The sequence below is a fragment of the Leptodactylus fuscus genome, chromosome 5 (assembly GCF_031893055.1).
Source record: "Leptodactylus fuscus isolate aLepFus1 chromosome 5, aLepFus1.hap2, whole genome shotgun sequence".
Classification (NCBI taxonomy): domain Eukaryota; kingdom Metazoa; phylum Chordata; class Amphibia; order Anura; family Leptodactylidae; genus Leptodactylus; species Leptodactylus fuscus.
Genome location: NC_134269.1, coordinates 174,256,463 through 174,265,434, shown reverse-complemented (window position 1 = coordinate 174,265,434; position 8,972 = coordinate 174,256,463). Strand labels below are relative to the sequence as shown.

At 44.6% G+C, this 8,972-nt stretch overlaps 1 non-coding gene across 1 annotated transcript; it reads left to right on the top strand.

Moving 5' to 3' along the window:
• The first annotated feature begins 7,876 nt into the window (after window positions 1-7,876).
• Window positions 7,877-7,979, top strand: LOC142205363 (U6 spliceosomal RNA). Its single transcript, XR_012716375.1, has one exon. It is a non-coding gene; the product is annotated as a U6 spliceosomal RNA (small nuclear RNA).
• Window positions 7,980-8,972: the final 993 nt, after the last annotated feature.

Sequence of the window (8,972 nt, the reverse complement as noted above, 5' to 3'; positions counted from 1 at the left end):
CCTCCGGCGCTCGCGAACTGACATTGCTAAAAAAAAAATGGCCTGGGCGCATGCGCAGTAGCATGCTGCTTCTACTACGGCTACTGTGCATGCGCCCACGCCATTTTTTTTAGCAATGTCAGTTCGCGAGCGCCGGAGGAAGACGGGACCCGAGGACATCGCAGGAAGAGGAGGCGTGGATGAAGAAGACGGCGGACCCTGAATGCCCGCCCACTGTGCACAATGGGTAAGTTGATCACATTCTTTTTTAGGGTATTATTTTAAAACTCGGGGGTAGTTTAATATAACAATTACGGTGCCTGAATAGCCTTTTTAAAGGTTATTCACGCATCAGCATGATTTTGCTCATTGAGCCCCTTTAAACTAGCAATATAGGTAGGATTCTTGAGATGTGAATACCCCTGTAAGGTAGTTTTAGTTCACCTCCTTTTGAGTAGAATGGTTTTGAATCCTCTGCTTCTGTTTAACAGGTGTTTAAGAAGGAGAATCTGAGTTGCTGGACAATGGAGTCTGGAGATGCAGGAGAGTCAGAGCCTGCAGTGGATTGGAGATGTAACTGAGGCGTACAGTTTTTTTCCTCTGTTTGCTGAGTGGAGTTTCATTGATCATACATGATTTCAATGATGTGTTATGGTGAATTGATGATAGTCTGGTTTTCCATATGATTGTTCCAGCGAAAATGGGAATCTACTGGATTTTACTTATTGTACTTATTTTTGTAAGCAGTATTTTTTCACACATGCCTGATACTTTTGCACATTCACTGCTTGTCTGGTCTGTCAGATACAGCTAAATATGCTCCTCGGGGTTTATAGTTTGTTGCTTAGGTTTCAGACCACCTCTGCTTTCTATCAGGCTGATGACATCAGTCCCTGTCCCGACCACCCCTATTCTCCTTTCTTCACGGTGATTGACAGCTAATGGAGCAGACTATCAGCTCTGCAAAGTGCAGTTACCAGTTGGGCCCTAATAAGGGCTAGAAAAGTGCTTGATAAGAACCTCTATGATCTGTCTCTCTAAATCTACAGAGAATCGTGTGCAGTTTAGAACAAGCATAGTCAGTGGCGTAACTAGGAATGGTGGGGCCCCGTGGCAAACTTTTGACATGGGGCCCCACCCTAAACCGACACCGAAGACTTCAACCGACCCCCTCCTCTGCACTCTATTATGTCCATTAGTAAGCCCTGCACATGGTATTATATCCATTAGTGGCCCCTACACACAGTATTATGTCCCTTAGTGGCCCCTGCACACAGTATTATGCCCCATAGTGGCCCCTGCACACAGTATTATACCCCATAGTGGCCCCTGCACACAGTATTATGTCCCTTAGTGGCCCCTGCACACAGTATTATCCCCAATAGTGGTTCCTCCACACAGTATTATACCCCATAGTTGCCCCTGCACACAGTATTATACCCCATACTGGCCCCAGTACACAGTATTATGCCCCATAGTGGCCCCTGCACACAGTATTATACCCCATAGTGGCCCCTGCACACAGTATTATCCCCCATACTGGCCCCAGTACACAGTATTATGCCCCATAGTGGCCCCTGCACACAGTATTATACCCCATAGTGGCCCCTGCACACAGTATTATGTCCCTTAGTGGCCCCTGCACACAGTATTATGCCCCTTAGTGGCCCCTGCACACAGTATTATCCCCAATAGTGGCCCCTCTACACAGTATTATACCCCATAGTGGCCCCTCCACACAGTATTATACCCCATAGTGGCCCCTGCAAACAGTATTATAGCCCATAGTGGACACACATAAACAATTATTATACTCTGGGATCTTTTCAGACCCCAGAGTATAATAATCGGAGACCCGGGGGAATAAAAACATAAAAAATTACTGTTTCTTACCTGTCCCCCGGCTCCTACGCTGTCTTCTCCGCTGCTGTCCTTGTTCTATGAAGTCGGACGTCACATGAATCGGGAAGCAGGCCGGGTTCATGTGACGTCAGACAAGAAGGAAGGAGGCCTGGCAGGATCGTGGAGAGGGAAGCAACTGTGTTTGTTACATTCCCTCACCTCTCCCGGTCCGCAAATCATTATACTTGGGGTCTGCATAGACCCCTGAGTATAATGATAGCAGCGGTAGCGGCTGTCACCGGGCCCCTAATTTCCGGGCCCTGTGGCAGCTGCCTCCGCTGCTATGGCGGTAGTTATGCCCCTGAGCATAGTCTCCAAGCAGCGACATAGCTATAGGGGGTGCAGTGGTGGCAATCACTTCTGAGCCCTGGAGCCTCAAGAGATCCAATGGCTTCTCTACAACCTAGTAAGACACAAGTATCATAGATAACACATGATAAGCGGAGGCCATGTTACATCTTTGGAGTTGAAGCTTCAAGTTTGGACACCATTGTGAACTAACAGCATTGTGTGTATTATTCCTGGTTTGTTACATGAATGTAGCACACGCAGATTTCATTGTGGATTTTAGTGCAGATTTTTAGGCTAAGGCCCCACAGGACGACCTGCAGAAAAAAAGCGCTGCAGGGAAAACCGCAACGGAATCGCATCCCGGTTTTTCCCGCAGCGCAGAAAGTTCGCTTAGTTTTCTTCCGCAGACTTTCTGTTACAATTATATCTATGGGAAAACTGCTGGCATTTCTGTAGATATAATTGACATGCTGCGATTTCCAAATCCTCACCGTTTTTTTGAAATCTGCAGTTTTTACCGCAAAGTGGGTATGGGATTCACTCGTACAGTAAAACGCTGCGATTTTTCAAGTGATATTTCTGCTGTGGGGAAATCGCAGCTTTTCTGTCCCATGGGACCCTGGCTTTAGAACTACAGAGTGTCATTTTTATGTTGTGTTCACGTATCCAAAGGGAGATTGTTGTGGGCATGCTCTCTAGCATATGTCACTCTATAATGGGAGGAAAGTTTGTTTTAAAAGTAGAACTTTGCGAATTGTGTGATTGTGTATTATATGTCGTCTGCTTTATAGCAGAGGTGTTGGCTCCCATTATAATCCTTACCTATGATACCATGAATGCTGAAAATTCATTAGAGTTCCCAGGAAATAGGGAAACAAATGAGTGAGTGCAGATCCTACTTTTAGAGTATACTCACTCGATATGCCATAAAAATCTATTCTAAGAAAATGTGAAATAATAAATAATAATTCAACTACTACTTGTGGTTTACAATAATCAATTCCATTCTGCTTCATTCCCATTGTTTGACCAACTGTAGAAAAACATTTTCTTTATTACAACCACATGCCCAGGGCTCACTTTTATTTGCTCAAAGCCAATAACATTGCACAAATGTAAAACAATAGCATATGGGAGATGTAGTTTGTCTTGGACTGCGCAGTTTCCAGGTGCCATCTTGTGACCACAGAAAGGAATGCAATGGCTATAGGAATAAACTATAAAACTGTGCAAACTGAACGGTAATAGATCCATCCAAGTGACTGGTTGGTCAAAACTGACAATCACAACTTAAATGGCAAAATTACAGGGTAAAAAACTGCTGCTGCCTCTCAAAGTGACATCACCCCAAAACATACCCCTCTTTTCCTTGCTACAGTCCCAGTTAAACCCTTCATGCGCCTAAATATTTTAGAAGCTGTCGTTCTGTTCTTTTTTTCTTTTGGTCAATTCATATAAATAAAGATGTCTTTTGGTACTTAGCACCCAGAAAACATAAGAAACAGATCCTGTGCACTTTATATAGTGATCAGCTTCTGGCTCCATACACTATACTCAGAATGGTGCAGTGGTTGAATGTCAAACCCTTACTGATCCTAATTTCTGGGAAGTCGGGCATGGTGTTCAGGGTGCTTGCTATAGAGGGCAACATAACAGAGGCACTGTCTCCCTGTTTACATCCTGGGAGACAGATTTGCATATTCATCCCATGATCCTAATTTCTAACCCTATATGTGCACAAGGCTACAACAGACATTTTTTAATAGCCATGACACAGCTGCATTAATTTCACTGATCAAAATATAGGTCATGTCCATTTTCTGTGAAAACGGGGGCCCATCGGGTGCTAAACAGTTCTTTCATGGCCATTTTCACCCACGTTCATCTGAATGTAGGTTAAGTCTACTGACATGAATGAGAGTGATAACACTCAAAGCAAGCCCAAATAAGGCCTGGTTGACATCTGCATTGGTAATCTGTTTGTGGGAGTCCGCATGCCCCCCTTTCCTGAACGGACGACCGAACGCATTGATAAGCGGTGTGCAGTGAAAGCACACGGATCCCCATAGACTATAATGGGGTCCGTGTGCTTTCCGCACAGTCTCCACACAGAACATGCAGACAGAAAAGTAGTCCACAATCTACTTTCCTGCCCACATAACTCGTGCAGACACCACGTGGAAAGCACACGGACCCCATTATAGTCTATGGGGATCCATGTGCTTTCACTGCACACTGCTTGTCAATGTATTCAGTATTCCGTTCAGGGGAACGCATGGGGACTCCACCGAACGGATTACCAACGGAGATGTGAACCAGGCGTAACTGCTAAAGAATACACAAAAATAAACAAGTATTACAGTGATAATGTAGGTTAAACACAATACATATATTTAGTATCATTATACAGAGGAGAGTGAAAGGACCATTTTTTGTAGATTTTTATTTTTATTTCTTTATTTTTTTCTTTTACAAAACTTGAAATGATACCAGTCTAGTTTGGTACCACATTAATGCCTGAGTTATTCCACAAAATCTAATAAAATAACTATTACATATAAAATATATATTCCTTCAGAATTTATTGTTTTGAAAAAGTGAAATTTTGACATGGTTGCTTAGGCATCTACAGCAGGGGCGGATCCAGGGCCGGGCGAGCCGGGCAACCTCCCGGGGCCCTGCGACGCGACCCGAACCTAACACAACGGTCCCGGTGGGCAGGAGGTATGTCCCGCCGACCAGGAGCTGAATACATAGGCACATTCCATACCTCCCAGACTCCCCGGTAAGTAGGGCCTCGCCAAAGTCAATTGCCCAGGGCCCCGCAAAGTTTGGATCTGCCACTGATCAAAAGTCTTGCTCATGAAGGGGTTAAACACTTTGCCATGTTCCTAAATTCAGTCCTAAACAATATTTGTAGTATGACATAGCATATTATCCTGCTCGGGCCCCACGTTACAGAAACGCTGTTTTTTTTGTTGCAGATTTTGCTGCGGTTTTTTGAGCCAAAGCCCAGCATGGATTTAGAACTTCCTGTATATTTCCATTCCTTTTGTAGCCATTCTTGGCTTTGGCTCGAAAAACCGCAACAAAATCTGCAGCAAAAAAGCTACGTTTCTGCATCAGGAAGCCTTAACCTAATAGAGTACTGGGGTCTGTAACAATCTTTAGGTAGGTGGGATGACAGGTATTCATCCCTAAACCACTTTTGTACCATCTACCTAAACAATGTCGCAGGCCAAGTACACGCCATTCATGGCAGGGAAAACAAGTCTGATCCACAGTTACAGAATTTATAGAACTTGAGGGATCGGCTGATAATGTTTTGATATCAGGTATCACAGGCTTATAGTAGAGAACAAGCCTTGATGGGTCAGAGCTGTTTTAGCCATGAAAGGAGCCTACCGATATTTGCCGTGCGGTGTTAGGCCCCTTTCACACGGGGCATGAGATGGCGTATTTTGGCCCTGATTTTGACGCATCAGAATAGGACCAGAATGCGCCTGTCGCGGCTTCCCGCTGCGGAGTAGGCGCAAATTAATGGGCCTAGTACAGAAGTTGCTGCCGTGAGGCAGACACCGGGGCTGAATCAGCCGCAGAAATCGCCCGAAGAAAGGGCAGCTTGCTTTTTTGTTCTCGCTCGTGGAAAAAGGAAATGATCAGCTCCCATTCATTTCATTTGGTCCTGCTAGCCGAAAAAAGAAGCTAGCAGTCTGCATAGACCTCTATTGTAAGGGAGAGGATTTTGACGAGGATTCAGCGCCAAAATCCGCCCCCTCTTGCCCTATGTGAACGAGCCCTTAATGTTACAGCTGATTGGTGTATTTATTTTATAAATTTATACCCAGTGGCGTAACTAGGAATGGCGGGGCCCCGTGGCGAACTTTTGACATGGGGCCCCCCCCCCATCCCAACTGACGCCGAAGACCTCGACTGACCCCCTCCTCCGCACTCTATTATGTCCCTTACTTACTTGCCCCTGCACACAGTATTAACCCCAATAGTGTCCCCTGCACACACAGTATTAACCCCAATAGTGTCCCCTGCACACACAGTGTTAACCCCAATAGTGTCCCCTGCACACACAGTATTAACCCCAATAGTGTCCCCTGCACACACAGTGTTAACCCCTATAGTGTCCCCTGCACACACAGTGTTAACCCCTATAGTGTCCCCTGCACACACAGTGTTAACCCCTATAGTGTCCCCTGCACACACAGTGTTAACCCCTATAGTGTCCCCTGCACACACAGTGTTAACCCCTATAGTGTCCCCTGCACACACAGTGTTAACCCCTATAGTGTCCCCTGCACACACAGTGTTAACCCCAATAGTGTCCCTCTGTGGACACCCATAAACAATTATTATACTCTGGGGTCTTTTCAGACCCCAGAGTATAATAATCGGAGACTAAATCGGGAATAAAAACATTAAAAAAAAAAAACAACTGTTGCTTCTTACCTGTTCCCCGGCTCCTGTGCTGTACTGTCCTCCTCTCGCGTCCTTCGTTAATGACGTCGGACGTCACATGACCCGGGAAGCATGCCGGGTTCATGTGACGTCAGAGACGTCAGACAGCAGTAGGACGGAGGCCTGGCAGGATCGCGGAGAGGTAAGTAACAGTTTTTTATGTTTATTACCTCTCCCGATCCGCTGGTCATTATACTCGGGGGTCTGCAAAGACCCCCGAGTATAATGATAGCCTCTGTGGGGACCGCGGTGTCACTTGCCGATCCCGGCCCAGCCAGGATCGGCAAGTGAATAGGGCCCGTAACTGCCTATTGAAAAAAACCGCAGCGGTAGCGGCTGTCACCGGGCCCCCTAATGGCCCGGGCCCTGTGGCAGCTGCTACTGCTGCTACCACGGTAGTTACGCCCCTGTTTATACCAATATTTTTCATATAATAGATTTCCTGATAATGGCCACTAGATGGCATCTAGGACTATGTGTAACCAAGGCCATCTTCCAGCAGTCTATTGTTTTGTAGATAGCCTCTTTAAGACGTGCTGTCATATTCTTTATAGAAAGAAGAGACTTTCTCTTAGCAACCCTTCCATAAAGCCATACTTCTTGTTATGGTAGGGTCCCTGGAGCAAATATCATAAAATAGCAGGATCTAGCTGATAGAATTAGCTGTAGCATTAGCTGTTTAAGCAGAACCCAGGATACCTTAAAAGGCAGATAAGAATCAGGAAGATAAGTCAGGAGAGTAAACAAGGGGTGTGATTCTGAGCTCCAACACTGTCTGTCTATCATTGGAGCTCTGAATAACACTCCATGTTTGCTCCTGCCTGACACTGGCCATCTGACAGTACAGAGCCTAAATAGCGTATCAGGCACCAAAGCATTGATTGTTCAGGAACAGTTGGAGAAAAAAATTACACCTGCACAAAAATGAGTGGACCTGCACCTATTATCAGATACTAAGACCTGGAGATGGTGGAGGTAGTGTTTAATTTTTCACCCACTACTTCTGTATTTTGTGTTTCACATGACTTTATAAGGTTCAGCTTATAGGTAGACTTATAATGTTGACATGAGGGCCTTCAGTAGACCCCCTTTCACTGTGCCAACATGTCGGCACCCAGCAATAAGTAATTTTTGATAGTGGAATCTAAGAGGTTAAGTTGCCATGTATGATGTTTTTACCACTTGTAGCTGTTAAAGTAGAAGTTCAGCTGAGTGTTATAGTTGATATTTGTGGTTGCTTCAGCAGCACATACACTAAAATTGGAACAATACAGAGAAGATTAGCATTGACCCTGCGCAAGGATGACTTGCAAATTTGTGAAGTGTGCCATAAAAAAAAAAAAAGTTGATATCCTCGCCTTCTGAGCCAATACCAATGTCATGTTACAGCATAAATGGGTGCCTGATAATTGTGGTCCACAGCTTTACTGTGGGTGGCCACTAGATGGCATCTGCAGCCTGGTATCTTCACCACAGCACATACGGTATTATTATTACTACTACTACTATTACTACCACTACTACTACTATTACTACTATTACTACTACTATAAAGAAGAAAATGTTCGCTGTTGTACCGTGTTAGCCAGTGGGTGTGAAATATAAAAAACAAAAAAACTTGAGAGTCTTCAGTAGATGATACTTTTTAATGGCTAACTCATAATGATGACAGATTATAACGTTTCGAAGTTCTTTGGCTTCTTCTTCAGATATAACTAAGAACAATTTCTGAAGGCTGCCTATTTATGTACAACAGGACACATAGGGATAGGATTTCAGGAGGGAGGGGGATGAGGAGAAGAGGCTTATTAGTATAAACATGTAAACAATTCACAGGTCCCAGGTTCTTATCTTTATGGCTGTCTTAGTTCAGTAATTTCTATAGCATGACATGAACCCATGTGAGACATTCATTCCATTCTCCAGAGTGTTAAATAGGGTCATGCACTTGTACTCATAAATCAGTCACTGTTTCCTTGATTTAAAATTCCCTCTTAAAATCAAAACTTTCATGTCATTGGTAGAGATGAGCGAACAGTGTTCTATCGAACACATGTTCGATCGGATATCAGGCTGTTCGATGTGTTTGATTCGAATCGAACATCACGTGGCAAACTCCAAAAAAATTCGATTCCCCTCCCACCTTCCCTGGCGCTTTTTTTGCACCAATAACAGCGCAGGGGAGGTGAGACAGGAACTACGACACCGGAGGCATCGAAAAAAATCGGAAAAAGTCATTGGCTGCCGAAATCAGGTGACCTCCATTTTAGACGAATAGTGGATTTCAAATCCGGGTCATATGAGAATGTGAACTTTGTGACTGAGAGACA